Raw genomic sequence first — 12,597 nt, 5'->3', positions numbered from 1 at the left:
GAGCAAAGAATACAGATTGCCATATTGTGATGTATAGGAAATATATATTTGGTCATTCAGATGACCAAAATATCTATCTAATACACTGGGTCTTCATCCATAATTCCTGACTCACAGCTCTAGCAACACTTGGAACTTCCTAAGTGCTGAGTGGCCTTTTGTTATGTTAAGGAGGTGACTTTTGGAAGCACCTTCATGGAAGCAGGGGATTACCCACACATGGATTAGAGGGGTGGAACTTTCCGTCCCCACACCTCTGGGAGCCAATCACCAGCAGCCAGTGATGCCATTGGTCAGTCTATCTATGGAAATCTGGAGTCGCTTGTCAGGAGAGGGCCTGGAAGCATGGGATCCCTTCCCACTTACCTGGCCCTAAGCAGCTCTTCCATCTGGCTGTTCCTGAGGTATAGCCTTTTGCAACAAACCAGTGATCTAGTTAAGTGACGTGTTTCTCTGCTTCTATGAGCAGCTCTACGAAATTAATTGAGCAAAAAGAGAAGTTTCTGTGGCCAGTCAGCAGAAGCATGGTAACCCTGGCTTGGGACTGGTGTCAGAAGTGTGTTGGTGGGGCAGTCTTGTAGAACTGGGCCTGTGGATTCTGAAGCAATTTCCAGGTAATGTCAGAATAGAATTGAAAAAAAAAAAAAAAAAAGAATTGAATTCTCGGACACTTTTTTTGTGTCTGAGAATTTTTGTTGGTGTGGGGAAGCCCAATCTCTACACCCCAAGTGTAATTATTTGAGTCCAAGAACCCAATTTACAGGGTTTCCTCTTGACCTCATGAAAAATGTTCTAAAATTATGATGGATGCATAACTCTGTGACTATACTAAAAAGCACAGAATTGCACACTTTAAACGGGTAACTACATGGTATGTGCACCTCTATAAAACTAACACCATATTCTGGGCAGAACTGGGTATGAGACGTGCCAGGTACATTCTACAGGTCTTTTGAATTTTTAACCTGGTGAATGTATTGCCTATTTGCAAAACTAAACAATATTTTTAAATAAAATCAGCCCTAGCCAGTTTGGCTCAGTGAATAGAGTGTCTGCCTTTGGACTGAAGGGTCCCAGGTTCGATTCCAGTCAAGGGCACATGCCTGGGTTGTAGGCTCCATTCCTAGTAGGGGGTGTGCAGGAGGAAGCCAGTCATTGATTCTCTCATCATTAATGTTTCTATCTCTCTCCCCCTCCTCTCTGAAATCAATAAAAAAAATTTTTTAAAAATGTGTAAAATCATACCCCACATTTAATTTATGCAAATTAACCCCAAAGTGTTGGGGTAGGAAAGAAATGCAAATTTAAGGATCTGCCTGTGATCTTGCTCATGGAAGTCCAACCCCTATCCTGATCAGTGAGTGGGGAGACCATGGGGGTTGGGCCAGGGACCTCTAAAAAGTGTGCACTTCTGAGCCAAAGCCTATTCCATCCGTGCATATTCCAACCCAGGAGAACTGGTCACATGGGAGGGGCATGTCCCATACTCTAGGGCAGGTGTGGAGAACCGTTTTCCTGCCAAGAGCCACTTGGATATTTATGGAACATCAATCTCGGACCACACAAAATTACCCACTTAAAAATTAGCCCGCTATATTTGGTCAAACATTTAATTAACTCAACCCTAATGCCTTGGCAGGGCCAGACCAAATGATTTTGTGGGTCTTACCTGGCCTGGCAGGATGTTCCCACCCCTGTTCTAGGGGCAATCATAAAAGGTCACTGAAGGATGATGTGGCTTTAAAAGTGCCTCCAGGTGTAAGAGTATCCCCTGCAATTCTACAGTGGTCCTGAATAAGCAGGCTAGGGAAAAGAAGAGAGGCCCTGAGCACGGAGGCAGATGAGAAGGATGAAGAGAAATGACAAAAAAGGAGTTCGGCAAAGGCCCTGGGGCAGGAACTAACAAGAGCCCCCAGCTAGTGTTCCCTCATTCCCCAGTTAGCTTTCACAGCTACCATTCATTATAGCAAGTCCATTCTGACCTGCCTCCATGGGTTGAGCACTGGGACACAGTGGAGACTTGGGCTCTATCTTTTAACACTGAGTTCACTCTGAAAAGGCTGCCTAGAGAATAAAAGCAGCCACAAACCCATGGGCTCAGAGGTGCACTTCAGGGCCAGGTTGAGTACTGGTTCCAGAACTGACTCACTCCTGGGCTCAGGTGCTCCCAACTTCTACTTCTCTATTTGTAAACAGACGCTGATAAGGCGAACATGGTTCTATAAACTCAATCTGAACTCACTGAGTTGCTTCATCTGGCAGAACCGGAGGGAGATGCAGGGGACCTGCCTGCACGAGCTCCCCGAATCCTGTTAGTAAACCTCTGGAGAGGATTTCATACTCCCAATACTCAGCCTGGAGGTCATGTGGCAGTTCAGGACTGTTCCGAAGTCATTGGTAAGTGGTAGGGACAAGATTCAAACCAGGTCTGCCTGGGCACTGCAATCTGTGATTTCCCTAGGCTGTGCCCTCTTTCTCATTGTCACAAAAAATCACTTAGGGCAACCAGGGGAGAGAGGCAGAGACAGGAAATCCCATTAGAAAGAAATGCACCTTTCCTGAGCTCAAACAGTGCTGGATGGGCCAGTAACTGGCCCTGAGTGAGGAGGTAGGAAAACCGAGGCACCAAATGGAGGTGAAGGAGAGCCCCATTCAGATGAGCCCCAACCCCCCTTCTCAGGCTGCCAAACAAACTGCTCTGAGTACTGGGGCTCAAGTGACCAAGGCCAAGGTGTCCAAGGGAGAGAGTGGCCCCCCGGCTCCTGGAAAGGTGCTTCAGACCCCAAGCCTTCCAAGAGGGTGGACCAAGACAGGACAGGCAAGCCACGAAGTCAGAGGCCCCAGACTTAGGTTCTGATGCCAACCACACTACTCTTTTTTTTCACCATAAAAATGCAAACACCCTCTCCCCAAACTCAAACGGTACAGCCGCGTCGGAGGATTTGCGCGCCTCCCCTGGAGAGGCCGCCGATTATAAAAGTGTAACGAGGTGGCGGCCTCAGGTCGGTGGGAAACGTTTCCGAGTAAAAATAATTTAGCAAAAACGGCTTCTTAAATAAAAAAAAAAAAACCACACACGCAAACCTTGACTAGGAACCCAGCTTGTGAACAACCACCTTTCACAGCTTTTCCTGGAGTCCGTGGTTAGTGAAAGCTTCCGAAGTGAGGGGGCAGGAGCCAGCCCATAGCCTGCGAGGCCGGCGCTGATCTGGGCCGAGCTGGACTCCCCGCAGTCTAGTGACTTCCTGGCCAAAGTCACCGGCTCTTTCGCTGTCCCTGCCGCGGCGCTGCCCAGTGTGAACATCACGGAAAGACCAGTGGGCGAAGCTTTCTCTCCTGGCCGGAGCTCTGGCGTCCCCACAGTGACCTCTCGCCCCGCCCCTGCCCTGCCCATGGGGTCGGCGTGGCTCACTGTGACGCGGGACACACTACTCTAGCTGTGTGGCCTCAGGCCAGCTCCTCACCACTCTGTGCCTGTTTGTTCACCTATAAAATGGGGATGCATGCATCTAACCCACCCTGGTGGGCTGCAAGGAAGGTTCTCGCGGAATTAGTTCACTGTCTAGTGGGGAGATATAGGGAGAGATTTAATTACCGTTGGGGTGAATGTTACCTAGCAGTCACCCTTGGTGGCAAGGCAAAGGGGTAGGGGAATGACGCACAGAGAGCCACAACAGTCTTGGGCAGGGAGGAGGTCAGTGTGGCTGGAGGGCAGCAAAGGGGGACAGGAGGAACCTTGGCCTAATGAGGACGAATGTCTTTTGAGAGTGAGTAGTGGGAAGCTCGGAGCAAAGGAGACGAAGGCCCAGACCAACTCTGGAGAATTCCCAGCAGCGGTACGGAGACCAGAACACAGAACACAGGACAAAATACAGAGGTGGTGGCGGCAGGGAAGGAGAGAGGATGGTCAGACTCAGGAGTGAACAGCTGTGGGGAGGGGAGGAGGGGAGGTCAAGATGGGCCCTGCCTTCTCTTTGTGAACCCCCAGTCCCCATGCCAACCTTGGGGTTGGGGGGGCGCAGGAGTCCCCTCATTCCACACTGCAGCAGTCATTGGCTCTGGACAATTCCAATGCCCTGGAATCGGGAACAGTGTTTTAAGAGCTGTATGTACAGTTCCTTCTCCAAAGAGACTGTCTAACCATGAGGGCAGACATTCTGGCCAAATTAGTTCATGATCAGCAAATCAGAACAGAGGCAGAGGCTCAATAAATACTTACAAATGTGTTAGACATGGAGAGGGAGGCAGACACAGAGCACCGAGGCAGGAATAGATGAGTCGTTTGCGACAGGGCTGCTGATGGGGATTACAGGCAGGGGAAGGGGGGCTGAAGGGATGCGGTTGTGGATGCTTCTGGGGCTGCAGGGGCCATCCTGAGGGATCCCTCTGACTGCACCTGGTGGGCCAGGCACCATTGCAAGCAGTCTCAAAGGGCTCCCCTCTGAGGTGACAGGACTGCCCCCTTTATGGGTGGGGACCATATCTCAGCCCGGCACCAGCCCAGGCAGCGAGACTTTGGGCCCGGACTCCTCCCTGGGAATTGGTGTAGCTCAGCAACAGGGGTGCAGACAGAACAGAAACGCAGAGAGGAACCTCCCAATATTCTGGCTGAACCCCAACCTCAGCGTGCAGCACCCACAGCTTCCAAGCTTCAGATTAGCAACTGGGGGAGGGAGCACAACATGGCAATTAGTGCAAGTGGCTCAACGAATCAGTGCACAAGCCTTGGCAGGCCTGTGGGCTGTAGAGATCTGGTGTGACCCTGCTGCCCTTGCAAGGAACAGGTTGGTGTGGGGAAGGCGTTAAAGGGCTTTGAGATCAGTGAGGGGCCAGGGGGAACCCCAGAGACCTACCCCGGGGCTCCCTTCCCAATTCAGTCTGCTGGGCTCAAAAGTCCCTCACTCACCTGGCCCTGTGGGGGAAGGGCCGCGGAGCCATGATGAGCTCCGAGAAGAAACAGGTGTAAAGCAGCTGGTGCCTGGCCCAGGTCACCTGCTGGCTGGGAAGTGGTGGGATGGAACCAGGGGTCATGGTTTCCAAACCACCCAGTAATTTTGTCCCCACCAAGCTGAGCCCCTCACCCCACCCTATCTCGGGCCTCAGCCCACTGCAGTGTTCCCTCCACTGGCCAAGCTGTGCATCCTGCCTGGGGTGCCCTTCTCCTGCCATGGCCCACCTCTTCCTCCTCCACCTCAGCTATACCCGCTCCCCCCCCCCACTCTGGGGGGTTCTAGAGAGGAAAACCCTCCTCTCTATACTCCCCACCCCCAAGCTCCTATGCTCACCTCTGAGAACACAAAATCCCACTTGACTCTAAACTCCCCAAGGGCAGAAAACTATATTTTATTCCTCTCTCCTCACATCTTGGCATGTGTTAAATAGTGGAGACGGAGGTGGACACACAGCACCCAAGGATATTATTCTCCCCAAGCGAGCACACAGAGGAAAGGCCATGTGAACCGACTAGAACCTGACTGTGCAGCCATCTTGGACTTCCAGCCCCCAAAACTGAGAGAAAATAAGTTTATGTTGTTTAAGTCTCCTCATCTATGGTATTTTGTTATGGCTGCCTGAGCTGAGACAGACTCGAAACACCATCTACTCACTTACAATGCTGCCAATGGAACCCCTGGCTTGGACCTCCCCATGGGTGCTGCATTTGCACATGACTCAGATGCCAATTCAACGTGCCTATAACTGAGCTCCTGTCCCCTCCAGCCTGCTCTGATCGTAGCTCACCAGAAAGTTCCCCACTGAGGTCAACACTCTAGACCCCAAGGAGGGGAGGGGCAGCTCTCAGCCCCACATGAAGAGCCGAGAATCCTCCCAGCATTGCTAGTCCTGGTCCCAGACTTGAGCAGGTCTCCCAGTGAGATGTGAGGCCACAGCAGGTCTCCCTGGGATGTGAGGCTATGAGCTCCCACGAGTTACTCAACAAACATTTGCCTAGCACCTGCCCGGGCCAGGAAGTGTCCAGGACCCTGGCGTGGCGGGGGACATGGCCATTCCTGCAGAATCACACAATGTGCTGCATGCAGGGGACTCTTATCTTGCCCAGAAGAGCGGAGATCTGGGGGCAGGGAGTGGCAATCTACTGAGGCAGTGGTGGGCTGGGGTCTTACCCTCAAGGCACACGGAAGGCACGCAGAGCCTTGAGGGAGAAGCAGAGGTGGTTCTTCCAGAAAGTGAAGGTTGGCACTAGGCTCAGTCCTCTGCTATGGGCAGAACTGGTGTCCCCCCACCCTAACTCAGTAAGACTGGTGTCCGTGTAAGAGAGATTTTTCTCTTCAAGCACACTCACAAAGGAAAGCCATGTGAGCATACCAGAACCCAACCAGAACCTGACCTTGTGGCCATCTTGGACTTCCAGTCCCCAGAGCTGTGAGAAAGTGTCTGCTCAAGCCTCCCCATCTATGGTATTTTGTTATGGCTGCCTGAAATAGGCTTCAAACACAGCTCTACTCACCCACAACTCTGCCATGGAGCCCCTGGCCTGGACCTCCCCCGGGGGTGCTGGATTTGCACATACCTCAGATGCCAACTCAATGTGCCTACAACTGAGCTCCCATCCCCCCAAGCCTGCTCTGGCCGTAGCTCTCACTGGAAAGCTCCCCACTCAGGCCAAGACCCTTAGATTCACCTTGGACTCCTGCAAAACCAGTTTTCACCATCTGGGTCCAGAGTAACACCACCAGGGCCCCTACAATGCACATTGGGGCCCAACCTGCTTTTGAGCCTTCTAGAAGGCTGTCCCAAATGGCCACAGCTCTTCATACCCTCCCAGTCACCAATCTCAAATTTCCAAAGACAGACAATGTTCCAATCCCAATTCCTTCGGTTGTTTTTTTGTTTGGTTTTTCCTCCTTGACACTTCCCACTATCTAGCAAATGTGTTCTTGGTTTTGTGTCAGCTCCACTGGGGCAGGGCGTTGGCCTGTTTCCGGCTGCTTTGTCCTCTGCCCCTAGAACCTGCTGGGCACACAGTGGGTGTTCAATAGTTGTTTGAGAAACAAATGGGATAAATAATTATTCCCATTAATTCCAACCTGGTTCCCTTTTCCCAGTTCACAATAATGAAACTACAACAGGAGTGGCACTCAAAAAGGGTCTCTGAGGCTGGGCTCAATATAAGTGAATGTGAACAACTGCTCACACTGCTGCCAGATGAAAACCAGGATTTGGGACAGCCTCGGGTGCACGAGGCTTCAAATGGAACCACTTGTGTGGCTGGTGATTCTCGGGAGTGTGCACTGCCACCTCTTGGGGAAGGGAGCTCCGAGTTCTCCAGCCAGCAGAGGCTGGGGGACTGATCTGTGCTTTACCCGGGAAGCCCTGAGTCGCCCACTGACATGTGGGCGACTCAATTAAGGGAAACCAACTCCAAGTATAAGAAGGAACTAAGGCTCCTGGAAAGCCCCATAATCCTTTACCCAGCTCAGCAGGAGATGGCCAGATCCAGCCATAGCCAGGGATGAACCCAGAGCCACTGGGACCCTCTTAGGGGCCGAATTAGACAGCTCCGGCAAACGTTTGATAGGGAAGCACAATGTGCTCTCTAATTGTACAGATCCTACTGTTTGGCATCTGTGCACATTTAACTCACTTCTTTTTCCTGAAAAGCAGCCACTAAACCCATGGTGGGGGATAGGATTTGCAATAGGAGCTGGCATTCACATTTGTCCCTACTGTGCACCAGTACCCAGAGAGGGCTCAGAGCGGGTGCTTCAATTATTCCTCTCGCTAGTTCTGGGGGAGGAAACAAATCTTTCTGTCATTTAAAGATTAGGAGATCAAGAGCCAGAATCACACCCAGGCAGTCTGACTCCTGTCTGAGAATCGGGAGGCTTCTTGACTCCGGCTGGCTAGGCTCATCCTCTGCATGGCCCTGTTGTTCCCCACAGCAGGCCGCTGTGACGAGACTGATTTCAGGGATAGGAAAACTGGGGCTCAGAGAAGCCAGAGTGGGGGAAGGGAAGCAAGGGCAAGCCAAGGCCAGAGCCAGGCTCTTTATCCTCGCTGGGCATGTCCTCTGCAGAAATGGGATCTGCTGCCCAGCTGGGGACCCCCCATCCAGGGTCTCAGGCGCCCTCTGAGGGCCAGGTGGGGTGCTGTTCTGTTTCCCCAGCTCTTCTCCATTCTTCCTTCCTTCACTGCCACCTCCAGAGATCAGCAGTTTAGCCTGCAGCCTCTCCAACTTCCCATTTCTCCTGACAGCCCTGGGCAATCTAGCCTCCGCCTGCAGCAGCTCCAGAACCCAGCAGCAGCCCAGCCCCCCTTCCACTCTGACCACAAGCCCTCCTTCTGAGCTACAGCCTACTCCCCGGGTATAGTCACACCCAAAGGACAGAAAAGCAGAGGCCATGCAAAAGCCCTGAGGTGTTATTGCTCCAACACAAAGGAGGCTGGTGGTGCTGAGGCGGGTGGTTACTGGGATGGGGCTTATTGAAATGCACTTGGACACCACACAGGGCTTGGCAGGGTCTAAGAATGGAGTCTTATTATTATTTTACTAGGCTCAAATATCCCTTACAAAGCTTCCTGCTTAGCATTACACTTCCCTTTCTCTTTACTTCTCGGAACATTTATCTATCTTAGTGCTTGCCCCAATCAGTCTCCCCAACTATCAAAGGGGCCAATAGCAGCAGCAGCAACCTTACAAGGCTGTTTCAAGGATTAAACCAACAAAATGACCCACCATGCAGTGTCCAATAATGCCAGCTGGGGTTGGCACAGTTATTAGCTGTGTCCCCTTCTGTCCGTCCACCTACCCCTTGCCAGACTATACACTCCCTGACAGTAACAGAGACATCTTATGCCTTTCACCATCTCCCAAACCTTGTGATTTCATAATAGGCGGTACATACAGGGGGCTCCCCTGGTGCCATCACAGCATCACCTGATCGCACCCAGACAGTAACTTCTCATGTAACCCTCACCAGTTGGCCACAGCACTGCAGCTCTTGAGGAGAATAGTTCCATGGTGGGGCTGCCTTGTGCATTATATGATGTTGATCTGCACCCTCTGCAACCACTAGTGCAGCGGTTCTCCACCTGTGGGTCGCGACTCCTTTGGGGTCGAACGACTCTTTCACAGGGGTCGCCAAAGACCATTGGAAAACACATATATAATTACATATTGTTTTTGGGATTAATCACTATGCTTTAATTGTTTAATTTATAACTGAAAATACATCCTACATATCAGATATTTACATTACGATTCGTAACAGTTGCAACATTACAGTTATGAAGTAGCAACGAAAATAATTTTATGGTTGGGGGTGACCACAACATGAGGAACTGTATTAAAGGGTCGCGGCATTAGGAAGGTTGAGAACCACTGCACTAGAGGCTAGTAGCACTGCTAGACCAGCTGTGACAACAAAAAATGTCATCAGGTATTTCCCAAGTATCCCCTGAGGGTGCAGAATTGCCCCTGGTGGAGAACCACTGAGATATAGGTATGCCTGCGTTCCCACTTTATCAGATGAGGAAACAAAGGGCTCCGAGGTCAAGACTTTTGCCCAAGGGTTTCAAGGCCAAGCCAGGTGGTGCAGGGTAGTGCTAACTCTCTCCACTACAGTATGTTAGTTCATCCTAACCCACCCTGTGCTTCAGTCATGACAGAGTCATGATCCTCACAGACACCTGTGGGTCTCTGAGGACGCTGAGACCTTCACCGAGGAGGCAGCAGGGGAGAAGGGACAATGACCACAACCAGGCACTGGACACAAGACAGCCACCTACCCAGTTCCACCTCATGGCCTCTGTGGTTCAAAGGGCTCTCCCGGGGGTGGGAGGTGGGAGGGAAGACAGGGGATGCCATTCTCAGGAGAGGGGACCCAGGATCAGAGGCAGTAAGGTGGGTCTGCTTGCCCATGGTAGGCATGAGAAAATTCAAAAGTGCTCAGCTGGGCACCCAGGAAAGCGGTCAGGGGTAATGAGGATGAGAGAGGACCCAAGAGAGGCTCCTGGAAAGCCCCACAATCCTTTACCCAGCTCACTTCCATGATTTCAAGACCGGGCAGCTCACCATCATCTCAAATGTAGTAATCCCCACTTCAGCTGGCATGCCACCTTCTCCATCAGGAGCTTTGGCAACGGCACTGATGAATTCCCAGTCAGACCTCACCACACCAAACCCCAATCCTCCCTGTTGCCCCCAACAGTGAGCCCAGCAAAGCCAATCAAAGCTCTCATCTTCTCACAGCCTTGCTCAAGAACCTACTGGGGCTGTCCAGTGCCTGGCCCTGGCCAGGCCCGGGATGCGGGCCAAGGGGGTCTGGACTTGCATCTGGGGTGACGGGGAGACCCAGAAGACCCTGAGGCTGGGTGCCTTCTTTCTGTAAATGGGACTCAGGGTCTATCTGTACATTAGGGTCACCCCTTGCTCCTTCCGCATGAAGATATTCAGAGCACTTGGCAGGAGCCTGGCACATGCTTAATGAAGACTCTCAATGGGCTGTCCGTCTGCCTAGAACATTTGCCCCTCCTTGCCCCAACCAACTCCCCCCCCGCCCCCCCGGGGCTGATTTATTTCTTATTATTCAAGGTTCAGATCTCCCCAAAGTCTTCCCTGATCATCCTATCTAAAGCTCTTCATCCCCCCCGCCCCACAGCACTCACTCATTTCCCCTTGTCTCACTACGTTTTTTTTTAGTTTTATTCATTTCAAACAGGCCGGATCCGGCGTGCGGGCCGTAGTTTGCCCACGGCTGCTCTAGGATCTGCTACTCAGGGCTGCTCCCCTAGTCCCTCGCAGGGGGTTGGCATCCTAGTGAGATAAAACTGCCCCATGGCCGCCATCCACCACCCTACCCCAGATTATGGCCTCCTCTGGCGCCCTAGGTCTGTGCACCCTAAGTCCTCACAGAAAAGCAGTTAGTTATTAAACGTGCCTTCTACAGCTCCAGATGCAGGCATAAACCCACCACCCACTTCTCTGCCACCCACACACCAAGGCCAACTGAGACCCAATCTCTGCCCCTGTTCCAGCTGTGAGTCAAGGTAACCACCCGTGTCCTCAGTACCCAGGCCAGAGCCCTGGCAAGGCCCAGGAGGCCCCAGCCTCGGCCCAACCAGGCAGGGGAAAGGCCTCTTTACGTGGGGCTGCTGGCCCAGGTGCCACCCCTCCCAGAACCAGGAGGCGAGCCACAAGATGGGAGGAGGCCAGGGCCCAAATAGAAGGCCGTTCTAGGAATGATGGGGATACTGGGGGAAGGGAAGGAATGAGGGTGACAACCCATCATTAAACCCAGATCTGGCTGATACCAACCGCCCCAGCAGTCGGTAGCTTCTGCTCCAGGTGCGAGGCTCCCAAGTCAGTGTCCTTAGGACACACCGGTAACAGCTTTGCAATTAGCGCCAAGAAAAGGAACAAAAGCTGGGGTGGTCTGACCCGGGACCAACGTGGGGAAAAAGACAAACCAGGAAAGCAAAGCAAAAAGCTCCACAGCCCAGCCCCCTCCTCATAACCGCCTCCCCCGGGCAGTCCACAGCTCCATCCCCTCTAACCTCTTGGCTCCCGCATGGGGCATGGGGGATGAGAAAGACCCGTGTCTGAGAAAGCTTTCACTTTCCCAGCCCCCCCGGGGCACCATGAAAACTGTACGAAAGGGTACTGACCCATCCCCTGGGATGGCAAGAAGAAAGAATTTTTGAGGAGGAATCTGGAAGACTGGGGAGCTCCTCCAGTCATGACCCTCAAAGGCCAGCTTGGGGGATTATGGGGTTGGGCTCTAGTCATGTGACCTGGGATAAGCCACCCCAAGGCCTAAGCTGACCTGGTTGGTGATGAGCAATGAATGAGCTCATGTGACCAGGAGGGGCCTGCTCCGGACATCACCCTAGAAGCAGAGCCTCCGGGGTCGGTAACCCCAAGGGCCTGGGCTAGGGTGCCTGACTTGATCCCCTTCTTGGTGACGGGATCTGCCTCTTACCCCATCATAAACCTCCAAGACACAATGAACAAAACTTTGTACACTCACCTCCCAGTTCACCTTCAGGGAGCTAGTGCCTGGAAAGCCACCGTCTATGATGGTGGTTGGGGGCCCAGCCTCCAGGTTTGAGCCTCAAGGCTCCGGCCACAATCGGGCGGGGAGAGATTCTAGGAACCTCAGATGCTCAGGTAAGGGCACCGAGGCCGCCTCCCTGCAGGTACAGGGGGTGGGGGTGTGCAAGGGCCACCCCCATGGTAAACAAGATGCCCGAGCTAGGTGTTCCCAAGCTGCCCACACCAACACCCACCTGGCAGAGGCTTGCCCCAGGGTAGGTCGGGGACCCAGAACCGGATGGGAGGTGTGTGTGTGGGGAAAGAGCCCCCCCATTTGGCCCAGAGCTAACTTCTGGCCGGGAAAGGGGGTACATCTTGGCACGTGCCTCTCGGTCAGCACTAGTTCTCGGACCTGCCTCCACATCCCCACTAGCCTAGCCCCAAAGCTCCGCCTCCTCCCCGACTCCCCAACTCCTCCAGGAGTCCCCCAACTTACCCGATCTCCCCGGGACCTGGCCTCTCCCCCGCAACATCTCTCCAGCCCTCACCCCAGGTGACTCCGCCAGCACCTCGGGGCTCTGCGACCCGCCGGCTCCCCGCAACCC

This window comes from Myotis davidii, unplaced genomic scaffold (genome assembly GCF_000327345.1).
Source record: "Myotis davidii unplaced genomic scaffold, ASM32734v1 scaffold543, whole genome shotgun sequence".
NCBI lineage: Eukaryota > Metazoa > Chordata > Mammalia > Chiroptera > Vespertilionidae > Myotis > Myotis davidii.
Note: the sequence above shows the minus strand (reverse complement) of the source record.